The sequence below is a fragment of the Oncorhynchus clarkii genome, chromosome 20 (assembly GCF_045791955.1).
Source record: "Oncorhynchus clarkii lewisi isolate Uvic-CL-2024 chromosome 20, UVic_Ocla_1.0, whole genome shotgun sequence".
Taxonomy (NCBI): Eukaryota; Metazoa; Chordata; class Actinopteri; order Salmoniformes; family Salmonidae; genus Oncorhynchus; species Oncorhynchus clarkii.
Window position 1 is genome coordinate 48,049,834 of NC_092166.1, and position 10,276 is coordinate 48,060,109.

At 42.0% G+C, this 10,276-nt stretch overlaps 3 non-coding genes across 3 annotated transcripts; all 3 read right to left on the reverse strand.

The window, feature by feature from the left end:
• Positions 1-2,987: 2,987 nt before the first annotated feature.
• LOC139377742 (U5 spliceosomal RNA) lies at positions 2,988-3,103 on the reverse strand. Its single transcript, XR_011628217.1, has one exon. It is a non-coding gene; the product is annotated as a U5 spliceosomal RNA (small nuclear RNA).
• A 4,524-nt stretch (positions 3,104-7,627) lies between these two features.
• Positions 7,628-7,746, reverse strand: LOC139377619 (5S ribosomal RNA). Its single transcript, XR_011628117.1, has one exon. It is a non-coding gene; the product is annotated as a 5S ribosomal RNA (ribosomal RNA).
• A 177-nt stretch (positions 7,747-7,923) lies between these two features.
• On the reverse strand, positions 7,924-8,042 carry LOC139377680 (5S ribosomal RNA). The gene has a single exon (XR_011628174.1). It is a non-coding gene; the product is annotated as a 5S ribosomal RNA (ribosomal RNA).
• Positions 8,043-10,276: the final 2,234 nt, after the last annotated feature.

Consider the following 10,276-nt stretch of genomic DNA (forward strand, 5'->3'; position numbering starts at 1 on the left):
ACTACCTTAAGAAAAAGTCAAACTGGACAGGGATTCACGGACATGACATTCCCTATAGCGATACTATTAATATCGGCACCCCGAAACAAATCTCGTGCCCTGTTCAACGTGTCCAGTCATAACCATGCATTGCACAGTATTAGGATAGTATAAATATATTCCTGTTTTAACATATGATAGTAAAGAAATTACATTATTTTACGTGTGGTGCATGATAGGTAACGTCATACGCACGAATAATTTGCACTAGCGAATCTTGTCGGTAGGTGGCACTCTTGTGCTTATTTCGTCTTGGATTACATTAGAGCGTGTCCGAGGTTCTGGAATCAACCATGAATAATCATTAAAAGACAGCTTCAGTTCCAAAGACAAAAATGGCAATGTACAAAATTACAGAAATAAACAACAGTTTCTTCTCATCTCATACAAAGAATAATTATTCCTATGAGAATAAAAATGCAAGATGCAACAATGAGCAAGGGTACAACAGTATTCTATAACAAAACTTCAAATACAGGTTTAAGGACAAGAAAGTCAACATATTGGAGTGGCCATCACAAAGCCCTGACCTCAATCCTATAGAAAATGTGTGGGCAGAACTGAAAAAGCGTGTGCGAACAGGGAGGTCTTACAAAGTTACACCAGCACTGTCAGGTGGAATGGGCCAAAATTCACCCAACTTATTGTGGGAAGCTTGTGGAAGGCTACACCAAACGTTTGACCCATGTTAAACAATTTAAAGGCAATGCTACCAAATACGAATTGAGTGTATATAAACTTCTGACCCACTGGGAATGTGATGAATTAAATAAAAACTGAAATAAATCATTCTCTCTACTATTATTCTGACATTTCACATTCTTAAAATAAAGTGATGATCCTAACTGCCTAAGACAGGGAATTTCTATTAGGATTAAATGTCAGGAACTGTGAAAAACTGAGTTTAAATGTATTTGGCTAAGGTGTATGTAAACTTCCGACTTCAACTGTATGAGGATATCTTTCACTACCCGAGGCTTGATAACAAAAGGACCAGAGGGTTCAGAAAGGCAGCCTTCAGGTATGTGTGGGAACTTTTCCTAGCAAACTGTAGTGGAAGGTTCATCCCTAGCGACTGCGGCACAGTGGATGAGCAGGATGTGCCGTTCCGGGGCAGAAGCAGGTTCACACAGTACATGCCCAGCAAGCCTATCAAATATGACATAAAGATCTTCTGGCTATGTGATGCAAGAGTCCCCTATGCCATTGATGACATAGTCTACACAGGCAGACAGCCATGAGAGGAGGTTCAGAAGAACCTTGGAGAGAGTGTTGTCTGAAAGTTGTGCAGTGAAATTAGATGAAAATATAATTTTAAAATACACGCTAGAAAACATTTTTTAAAGTCAGAGAGGTATTGCAATAATACTTAGAGAGCATACTTCACCTGTTTATCAATATTGTAAGACATTGTATTATTACAAAAAATGCTAGAATAAAAATTCCAAATTTATAATTTTGTAATTAAAGTAAATTGACCATTTGTTTGTTTTGAATCACAGGTTGCAACATCACAATGGACAACTTCTTTACTAGTGTCTTTTTGACAGAGTACCTCTTTGAAAATAACTTGACAATTGTGGGGACTCTTCGCCAAAAAAAGCTGGACATACCACCAATTATGATGCCATCCAAGTTCAGAAAGGTGCATAGCTCTGAGTTTGGTTTCAATGCCAATTTGGCCATGGTGAGTTATGTGCCAAAGCAGCGACAGGCTGTTGTCCTCCTGAGCACCCTGCATGACGACAAAGTGGCGGATGAGGCCAGTGCGAAGAAGAAGCCAGAGATGATCCAATACTATTACTGCACAAAAGGAGTAGTGGACATTATGGATCAGATGGTGCGTAATTACACATGCAAACGCCAGACAAGGAGGTAGCCAATGGTGCTGCGGTACAAGCTGCTGGATGTTGCCAACCCCAACTTCATGGGAGGTGTGAACAGCATCCGACGGCTGTTCATCAAGGAGCTGGTCAAAGAGCTTGTGATCCCACACATGCAGAGGCACATGGAAGCCTGTTGCAACCTACCAAAGGTCATCACTGAGGCAATGGAAACATGTGGAGTGATGAAAGAGAGCCATGCCCTCACCACTCAGAGCAGCCAGGGCCAGAAGAGGTGCCAGTTCTTCCCAAGCATTCACAATTGTTGTCGTTTATATTGATGAACTTTGGATTTTTAAGTAAATGTTTTGAAATATTACAAAACATGTTTAGTGGATTTATTTTGTTCTTCACACAAAAAGTTTGAATGTGAAATTTTGACTGTAAGAAAAATATGCAAATATTTTCAAAAGCCCTTATGAATTTTCATGTCATCATTGAAATGTGTATCAACCTTTTGAAGAGCTACTAAAAACATTTAAAACAATAAAATTATTACTGAAAGATCCAAATCATCACTAAATATATTTATGTTCCTCAAAATTGATAATATTTTAGACCCATATAAAGAAAACACAGATATTACATTGCTGTGTCATTTTGACCTGGCATATTGGGGCGTCATGTTTACTATGCCCCATGGCATAGTGGTTAGAGCGTTGGTGGACTAGTAACCGGAAGGTTGCAAGTTCAAATCCCCGAGCTGACAAGGTACAAATCTGTCCTTCTGCCCCTAAACAGGCAGTTAATCCACTGTTCATAGGCCTTCATTGAAAATAAGAATTTGTTCTTGCCTAGTTAAATAAAGGTTAAAAAAAAATGTGTAGAATTGCAGGAAATTAACTTTAAAACGTAAATTTTTCTTTTTTAGGGCCACCAAATACGCAAGAGCCGTTCCTGAAATCTCAACTGGTTTTGCCTTGGAACCCAAATTGGGCCAGGTTGTCTCAGTCGACAGTTAAGAACAACTGAAATAGATGACACATATAGACATTTTGAAAACAGCAACCTGAAATACATATATACACACACAAAACGTCACGGTTTTCTTTCACAATGAAAGGAAGCCCCGCAGTAAAGCAGGGCATCAAAAAATTAGTTGATACTCATAATGTTCCTCTCCACGGAAATCTTTAGTAAAAGGCGAAAGATTTATGCGATCTGAAGAGAAACCAGAGTGCACTGCCTTTAAAAAGTAAAATTGGTAAGGGATTCAAGGACATGACATTCCCTATAGCGTTAAAACGAATCTCGGCACCCAGAACCACATTTCGTGCCCTGTTCAATGTGTCCAGCCATAGGAATGCATCGCAGAATATTAAAATAGTACAAATATATTCCTTTTTTAAAATATTACAGTTCAAATCGAAAATTATTTAATTATTTCACGATTAAGATGCATGATGGGTAACTTCTTACGCATGCGCAGTTGACTAGCGAATCTTGTTGGTAGGTGGCACTCTTGTGCTGATTTCGCCTTACGTTAAGCTTGTCAGAGGTTCTGGAATCAACCATGAATAATAATTTAAAAACAGCTTCAGTTCGAAAGAGAAAAATGGCAATGTAAAAAGTTAAAGAAATAAACAACAACAGGTTCTTCTGCAAAGAATAATAATCCCCATGAGAACTTGGAAAGTTTCGAATAATACATTTAGTTTCAAATACGTTTTATTAGAGCAGAGGTATGAATGTATACAAATGTACATTTTGATGTATGCGCTATTTACAAAAATTACAACAGACAACAGTTTGACACATTTAAACTAAATGTATACATCAAAAACTGTATTAAAAGTAAAAGAGAATGAAAATTAAAAAATAAAACAGATTTGAGACAAGGCGACAAAAATATAAAAAAATATCCTGGTTACCCCCATTCACAGTTAAGTACCCCGGATAGCCACCCATCCACACCCCGCTTCTTCCCATCCAAGAACTGAAGCATGCTGACGCTTTAACCCTGTTTCTATCCCACCCCTCGACTCCCGCATGGCCTTACCCACACCTACTGTAGAACGCCCCCCAGACTCCCCAGCCTAATAACTTTTAGTAGTGATTAAAACATCTATCGAGTTTACATAGACCAAAAAAAAACGTTCTGGTCCCGTTTTGTACACGTAGTCATATAAACAGACCTGGTGTGACCCTAACTAGCACTCCGAAAGCCGAGGACCGAAGAGGCGTTCAAAGGCACTGATGTGGTTGAAGCGTTTGTCATTTATCCTGTTTGCCATTCCCATGCAAATAATGTACTAAAAACAATGAATTCACATGACGAATATAAGACGTAGTAGGGCTATCTATATCCCGATGTCAAATCTCACTAGGCCACTCCAGTGTAGAGAAAGACACCTGTCACCTGTAGTAAAAGAAATAAACAACAGGTTCTTCTGCAAAGAATAATAATCCCCATGAGAACTTGGAAAGTTTCGAATAATACATTTAGTTTCAAATACGTTTTATTAGAGCAGAGGTATAAATGTATACAAATGTACATTTTGATGTATGCGCTATTTACAAAAATTACAACAGACAACAGTTTGACACATTTAAACTAAATGTATACATCAAAAACTGTATTAAAAGTAAAAGAGAATGAAAATTAAAAAATAAAACAGATTTGAGACAAGGCGACAAAAATATAAAAAAATATCCTGAAGCATGCTGACGCCTTAACCCTGTTTCTATCCCACCCCTCGACTCCCGCATGGCCTTACCCACACCTACTGTAGAACGCCCCCCAGACTCCCCAGCCTAATAACTTTTAGTAGTGATTAAAACATCTATCGAGTTTACATAGACAAAAAAAAAACGTTCTGGTCCCGTTTTGTACACGTAGTCATATAAACAGACCTGGTGTGACCCTAACTAGCACTCCGAAAGCCGAGGACCGAAGAGGCGTTCAAAGGCACTGATGTGGTTGAAGCGTTTGTCATTTATCCTGTTTGCCATTCCCATGCAAATAATGTACTAAAAACAATGAATTCACATGACAAATATAATACGTAGTAGGGCTATCTATATCCCGATGTCAAATCTCACTAGGCCACTCCAGTGTAGAGAAAGACACCTGTCACCTGTAGTAAAACATTTTGCTCAAGAAAAAGGTAGCCTACTACGGCTGCGTTTAGACAGGCAGCCCAATTCACCTCAGATCTTTTTTTTTAGAGCTGATCTGATTGGTAAAAAGACTAATAAGTGAATAAAGGTCAGAATTGGGCTGCCTGCCTTAACACAGCCTCACTGACCTTTATTTCCACTTTTTGTTCCAATATGAACACTTTTGATATGTCAGCAGTGTTAAGATGGCGCCGAAGAGGATGGCTGACGTTTACATGCCCCTAACCAATTGTGCTATTTTGTTAGTTTTGTTGCGTTGTTTGTCATTTATTTATTCACTTATTTTGTATATAATGTTGCGGATACCGTCTCTTATGACCAAAAATTACTTCTGGACATCAGAACTGGGATTACTCACCACGAACTGGAAGAGGCTTTTTCCTTTAACGAGTCCGACGAGAAAGATATACTGCTCTCCCGGGAACAGGCCTAGAGCCTGTCATTTGCGTGAAGAAAAGACAGAGGAAAAGCGGACGCTAATCGGGCTGCCTTTTGAGAATCCATAGGCGAGCAAGTAAACTCCCACTGCCATCAATTCTACTTGCTAACATGCAATCATTGGAAAATCAAATTGATGATCTGCGATGTGCAACCAGAGTAAAAAAACTCTACACACAGAGATGAATACAAAACTCTCCCCTGCCCTCCATTTGGCTAATCTGACCATAAATCTATCCTCCTGATTCCTGCTTACAAGAAAAAACTAAAGCAGTAAGTACCAGTGACTTGATCAATATGGAAGTGGTCAGATGACGCGGATGCTACGCTACAGAACTGTTTTGCTAGCACAGACTGGAATATGTTCTGAGATTCATCCAGTGGCATTGAGGAGTATACCACCTCAGTCATCGGCTTCATCAATAAGTGCATCGACGACGTCGTCCCCACAGTGGCCGTTCGTACATTCTCAACCAGAAGCCATGGATTACAGGCAACATCCACATCGAGCTAAAGGCTAGAGCTTCCGCTTTCAAGGAGCGGTACACTAATCCAGAAGCCTATAAGAAATATTGTTATGTCCTCAGACGAACCATCAGACAAGCAAAGCGTCAATACAGGATTAAGATTCAATCCTCCTACACCGGTTCTGACTCTCGTCGGATGTGGCAGGGTTTGACAACTATTACGGACTACAAAGCAAAACACAGATGCGAGTTGCCAAGTGACGTGAGCCTACCACATGAGCAAAATGCCTTTTATGCTCGCTTCGAGGCAAGCAACACTGAAGCATGCAAAAGAGCACCAGCTGTTCTGGATGACTGTGTCATAACACTCTAGGTAGCTGATGCGAGCAAGACCTTTAAACACGTCAACATTCACAAAGCCGGGGGCCAGATGGATTACCAGGTCGTGTACTCAAAGCATGCGCGGATCAACTGGCAAGTGTCTTCACTGACATTTTAAACCTTTCCCTGACTGAATCTGTAATACCTACATGTTTCAAGCAGACCACCATAACCTGCCTAAATGATTACCGCCCCGTAACACTCACGTCGGTAGCTATGAAGTGCTTTGAAAGGCAGGTCATAGCTCACATCAACAGCATCCTGCCAGATACCCTAGACCCACTCCAATTCGCATACCACCCCAACAGATACACAGATGAATCAATCGCACACCTATGTGAGAATGCTGTTCATTGACTACAGCTCAGCGTTCAACACCATAGTGCCAACAAAGCTCATCACTAAGCTAAGGACCCTGGGACTAAACATTTCCCTCTGTAACTGGATCCTGGACTTCCTGACGGGCCGCCCCCAGGTGGTAAGGGTAGGCAACAGCACATCTGGCACGCTGTTCCTCAACATTGGGGGCCCTCAGGGGTGCATTCTTAGTCCCCTCATGTACTCCCTGTTCACAACACCAACACCATCATTACGTTTGCTGACAACACAACAGTGGCATGCCTGATCACCGACAACGATGAGACAGCCTATAGGGAGGAGGTCAGAGACCTGGCAGTGTGGTGGCAGGACAACAACCTCTCCCTCAATGTGAGCAAGACAAAGGAGCTGAGTTTGGACTACAGGAAAAGACGGGCTGAACAGGCCCGTTAACATCAACGGGTCTGTAGTGGAGCAGGTCGAGAGTTTTAAGTTCCTTGGTGTCCACATCACCAACAAACTAACATGGTCCAAACACATCAAGACAGTTGAGAAGAGGGCACGACAAAAAATGTTCCCCCTCAGGAGACTGAAAGATTTGGCATGGGTCCCCAGATCCTCAAAACGTTCTACAGCTGCACCATCGAGAGCATCCTGACCAGGCCCGACCCTGCTTAGCTTCCGAGATCAGGCGTACTCAGGCCGGTGTGGCCGTAAGCGAGAAACTATCTCTTGGTGCACTATATAAAGTCAAAGTGAGTCTGATTAACAGCTGTTGCATTTTCACCATTTAGATAAGCATCTTTGTGTCACTCAAAAAGTGGAAGAAATTACATTTACTGTAGCCATAATTTGTAGCACAGATTGTTGGATGAAATACAAACTAACCTTGCTTACTTATTTCAAATCGAGGGCACATATTTCAGCCTTGTGGGAAAAAAAACGGACAAAGAGTTGAAATTCCACAAGGCAGTGACAAAAAGCTTACAGCACCTGATATTCCCAGGCAGTCTCCCATCCAAGTACTACCCAGGCCCGAACCTGCTTAGCTTCCGAGATCGGACGAGATCAGGAGCACTCAGGCCGGTGTGGCCGTAAGCGAAAGGCAATCTCAAAAAGTGGAAGAAATTGCATATACTGTAGCCATAATTTGTAGCACAGATTGTTGGATGAAATACAAACTAACCTTGCTTACTTATTTCAAAGCGAGGGCACATATTTCAGCCTTGTGGGAAAAAACGGACAAAGAGTTGAAATTCCACAAGGCAGTGACAAAAATCTTACAGCACCTGGTATTCCCAGGCGGTCTCCCATCCAAGTACTAACCAGGCCCGACCCTGCTTAGCTTCCGAGATCGGACGAGATCAGGCGTACTCAGGCCGGTGTGGCCGTAAGCGAAAGGTAATCTCAAAAAGTGGAAGAAATTGCATATACTGTAGCCATAATTTGTAGCACAGATTGTTGGATGAAATACAAACTAACCTTGCTTACTTATTTCAAAGCGAGGGCACATATCTCAGCCTTGTGGGAAAAGACGGACAAAGAGTTGAAATTCCACAGGGCAGTGACAAAAAGCTTACAGCACCTGCATACACTGTAGTCATAATTTGTCAAAATGGCAGGTTATGTATATCAAAACACTTTTAGGCTGAATTGAATCACTTCCGGCTGCTCCAGGAAGCTTAGAATCGACACAGTTAGACCTCATAGTGGCCTGATGGATTGTCATCGAAGACAGGTTCATAAGGCAATATTAACCCACATAGGGTCTAGGTTGAATTTAGGGGGGCAGGAAATGTATTCCTATAAGGAGAGATGTCATTGTAATCTGTGAGACCAAAAAAAACTGATTTACTGTTAAGGGTTAGTGCCACACGGTCATGGTTAGGCTTGCACAGATCGGGAGGACCTCAGGAATGTACCCAAGGTCGAATTGTGCTTCTCACCCTAACGGTTCTCTGTCACCCAAAAGCAAATGACATTTAGGGCCAGGCTTAATTTTGGGCCTACTTTTTCTCATGGTCGCTGTGCTAAGACCGAGCGAGCTACGGTCAAGCGGGGCATATTTGAACCAATTTTCTACCACAAGTGTGTGTGTGTGTGTGAGAGAGCTTTTCTTTGACATCTGTTGGGAAAAATTACTGATTTACAGTTCATGAGGGTTGCTTAATCACACATGTGAAGTTTTAAAAAGATCTGACCTTTTTAACCCTTTGAAACAGCACCTATGACACCATTTTAAGGCACTTCCGGTTGGCACAGGACGCTGAACTTGAACACATATCCTCATTGGGGTAGGCTCTTACGGAATCCTGAGTTTTAAGTCTTTATGTTTAGAATTGACTGATCTACACAGGGTTGAATGCAGTGATTTTCAAAATGGCAGGTTATGTATATCAAAACACTTTTTGGGTGAATTTAATCACTTCCAGTTGCTTCAGGAAGCTTAGAATCAACACAGGTAGACCTCATAGTGGCCTGATGGATTGTCATTGAAGACAGGTTCATAAGGCAATATTAACCCACATAGGCTCTAGGTTAAATTTAGGGTTGCAGGCAATGTATTCCTAATGGGAGAGATGTCATTGTAATCTGTGAGACCAAAAAACCCTGATTTACTGTTAAGGGTTAGTGCCACACGGTCAAGGTTAGGCTTGCACAGATCGGGACGACCTCAGGAATGTACCTGAAGTCGAATTATGCTTCTCACCCTAACGGTTCTCTCACTGTCATCCAAAAGCAAATGACATTTAGGGCCAGGCTTAATTTTGGGCCTACTTTTTTCACGGTCGCTGCACTCAGAGCGAGCTACGGTCAAGCGGGGCATCTCGTTGTACTCGGCACGGCCTTGAGAATATGGAAATGCCATTGCAGGCTCTGTGTGTCTTTAAGCACCACACTTTGTCACTCCATCCTTGCTGAGTGTGTGGGAGCAAATAGAACACATAGACAAACGCATAAGATGTATAGGACAGCTGGACACACTAAAACTAGAGGAGACACACAGTCTATTGATCCGAGATAAAGACACACATTGAGCTAAGTGCAGGGACAAAGCAAGCCTATAGCATAGAGCACATATGTCAGAGTCAAGGCCCGCGGGCCACATCCGGCCCGCAAGAAGATTTTTTACGGCCCCTGGGATGATCTTGATTTATTATTAGAACCGGCCCGCAGCAAGCCGGCAGCCCGCAGATCTTTTACACGCACCAATACTACATTTCCCACAATGCAAAGGTGACGCACCGAGCAGTAGGCTGCTTCATTTCAATATTTATTGGCACAGCAGTCGTCAGCATCACAGTAAAATTAACTTTCAGATACCCATCAAAAATGGCAAAACGGAAGGTGGATACTGAGAACCGGGGGTTTCAAACAAGGTGGGAGTCGGAGTATATGTTCACGAAGGTAGCTGGAAAACCTGTGTGTCTTCTGTGTGGAGAAAGTGTGGCGGTACTGAAAGAGTATAATCTGAGACGACATTATGAAACGAAACACACGGACAAAAACAAGAATATGGACATGGAACAAAGGCTACAAAAGGCAGAGGAATTAAAACGAGGCCTCAAATCTCGACAGGCTCTGTTCAAAAAAGCCAAATCACAAGGCCAGGCTGCTGTCAAGGCCAGT